This window comes from Myotis davidii, unplaced genomic scaffold (genome assembly GCF_000327345.1).
Source record: "Myotis davidii unplaced genomic scaffold, ASM32734v1 scaffold167, whole genome shotgun sequence".
In the NCBI taxonomy this organism is placed as follows: domain Eukaryota; kingdom Metazoa; phylum Chordata; class Mammalia; order Chiroptera; family Vespertilionidae; genus Myotis; species Myotis davidii.
Genome location: NW_006300048.1, coordinates 6,353,690 through 6,356,560, shown reverse-complemented (window position 1 = coordinate 6,356,560; position 2,871 = coordinate 6,353,690).

Sequence of the window (2,871 nt, the reverse complement as noted above, 5' to 3'; positions counted from 1 at the left end):
GGCAGACAGGCAGAGGTGGTTAGGGGTATCAGGCAGGCAGGTAGAGTGGTTAGGAGCCAGTGGTCCCGGATTGCGAGAGGGATGTCCGATTGATGGTTTACTCAGACATACCCAGATGGGTCCCGGATTGGAGAGGGTGCAGACCAGGCTGAGGGACGCCCCCTCCCTTTTACCTGTACATGAATTTCATGCACCAGGCCTCTAGTATACAATAAATGCATAGATCTTAAGTGTACTATTTGATGAGTTTTAACAAATGTATACTGTCTGAAACCAACATCCCAATCAAGACATGACTCTTTTCATCACCCTGGAAAATTACATTGTGCCATTTTCTAGTCAATCATTCTTCCACTGTCGGGGTGGGGAGGGTGGGTGGAGGTGGGGGAAAGCATTACTCTGCTTTATATCCCCATAAATTAGTTATATGGTATCTTTGAGCCACATTCAGTGTAGTCAAGTTAAAAAAAATTTAAGTGATCTTACTCATAACTACAGAATAAATTTGTCCACTTTTCAAAGATTCATAGTACCTGCCAAATGGCAGATACAGACAAACAGCAGTTGCTTTGGTTGTGTCCTTTCTCTGGCCAGAAGAGGTCTCATTTAATGCCCCGACTAAAGGGCTCTCCTTCCCCAGGGCATATCATTCACAAAGCTCTTCAATACTGAGGTCATGGGTCTGATTATAAATGGACCCTAACTCCCTCTGGAGCTTCAGATGGATGTGTAAACGGGGTGATCTGTGTGGTGAGTGATTTGCTCTTTAGGATGAGGCACTCTGGAGATACACAGCCCTGGGGGAATCAGGTGCTCTCCAGTGAGTCATTGGTAACAGACAATGCACCTTTATCCACTTTTACTGCCCCAGCCCCTCCCGCCCCCACTCCAAAGTCTCAACCAACCTGACCAACCTCACCCTCCACAGGAGGAACAACTGGGTGAGAAGACACATTTTTGCAAACAAGATAAGGTCAGAATGACTGTTGCCATGACCCAGCCACTCATCAGGAAAGCATTTTCAGAGTCAGCACAATCATGGGTGAAGTTGTTAAGCTGCTTTTCTCTTTGTTGGTGTCTTACAATGCAGATGCACACTTTTGAAACTTTTTTGGTAAAAACAAGAACAAAATGGATGCTTGGAACACTGATAACTAGTCGAAGCCAAATGCATCTCTGGCCAATAAAATGCCACGGCCTCTTTGGTTCCCAGTCACACTGTTACATATGCTAGGGATGTGCACACAGGGTGTGGGCTTGGGGTGGTGAGAAAAGCATCTGGCTAACTGACCAGCTTTGTGATCCCTACCACCCTCCTCACCTTCAGTCCCAAACGTTTCTGGAGCCCCTCTGTTAGTTCTGGCTTGGGCATGTAGTGTCCTCAAGAGGTGGTATCTTTCCTCATTATTTTTAAGTTGTTCTTAATTAAGCCCAGAAGACTCATCCTGGCATTCTAGTCCCTGGACAGTTTGTTCCCAAACAACTGTTGTCACTGGCTTCTACCCTGTGTAGACCTCATTCTTCTGTAATTAGTACAATTTGGTAGGCATGGACTCTGGAGACAGAAAAAACTGGATTCTAATTCAGCTCAATTCATTGTTCTTAGCTAGATTAGCTATAACTTTACTTTTCCCCACCCCCACATCCTTGCTCACACCATTTGGTGGCCTGAAATGCCACCTTTCTCCTTCACATACAGGCAAATTCTACTTGCCTTCTAAGGTCAAGTGCAAATATCACCTGTTAGCCCTTCCTAACTACACAACTAGGTGTGATCTTTTCTTATGCGTCATCTCAGTATTCCATCTGTTTGTCATTTTTCATATCTTGGTTTTTGTTTTTAAATATGTTTTCATTGGAGAGAGAGAGAGAGAGAGAGAGAGAGAGAGAGAGAGAGAGAGAGAGAGAGAGAGAGAGAGAGAGAAACATCTATCGGCTGCCTCCTGACACTCTCTACTGGGGATCAAGCCTGCAACTTGGGCATGTGTCCCAAATTACCGGGAATCAAACCAGGGAACTCTTGATTCATGGGTTGGTGCTCAACTTCAGAAGGGCTATCTTGGTTTTAATTATTCCTAGAACTCACTCTCAGCATTTCTACCTTAAATCTCTAGCATAAAGCCTATTACACAGTAGGGATGCCAGATAGAATACAGGACACCCAGTTAAGTTTGAATTTCAGATAAACAATATGTAAATTTATTTATGTTTTCACTTTTTAAAAAAATTGTTTTATTGCTTAAAGTATTACAAAGAGTATTACATATATCTCTTTTTTTCCCCGCCCTTGACAATCCCCTGGCCTCCCCTACCCCCCAGTGTCTTATGTCCATTGGTTATGCTTATATGCATGCATACAAGTCCTTTGGTTGATCTTTTACCATGCCCCTCTTCACATTCCCTCATATGTTGGACAGTCTATCCGATGCTTCTACAACTCTGGTTCTGTTTTTGTTCATCAGTTTATGTTGTTCATTATATTCCACAAATAAGTGAGACCATGTGATATTTATCTTTCTCTGCCTGGCTCATTTTGCTTAGCATAATGCTCTCCAGGTTCATCCATGCTGTCGCAAATGGTAAGAACTCCTTCAGTGCTTTCTTAATGTGTACTCACGTGACCTTTCCTATGCTCCTGGAGACCGAGAGCTCTGACATCTCTTCCTCTTCTTATAAGGACACCTGTCTTATCCTTGAGGATCCCACCTCTTTGACTTTATCTAATCTTATACATATGTCATATTTGTAAATCACAGAAGGAAAAATGTGAAAATTAGAAAAACACACAGACTTTAATACCGATAGCTTTCTTTTCCAAGTTGATAATATATGATATAGTTTAAGCCTATTGTTCCCAAACACTGTTGATTG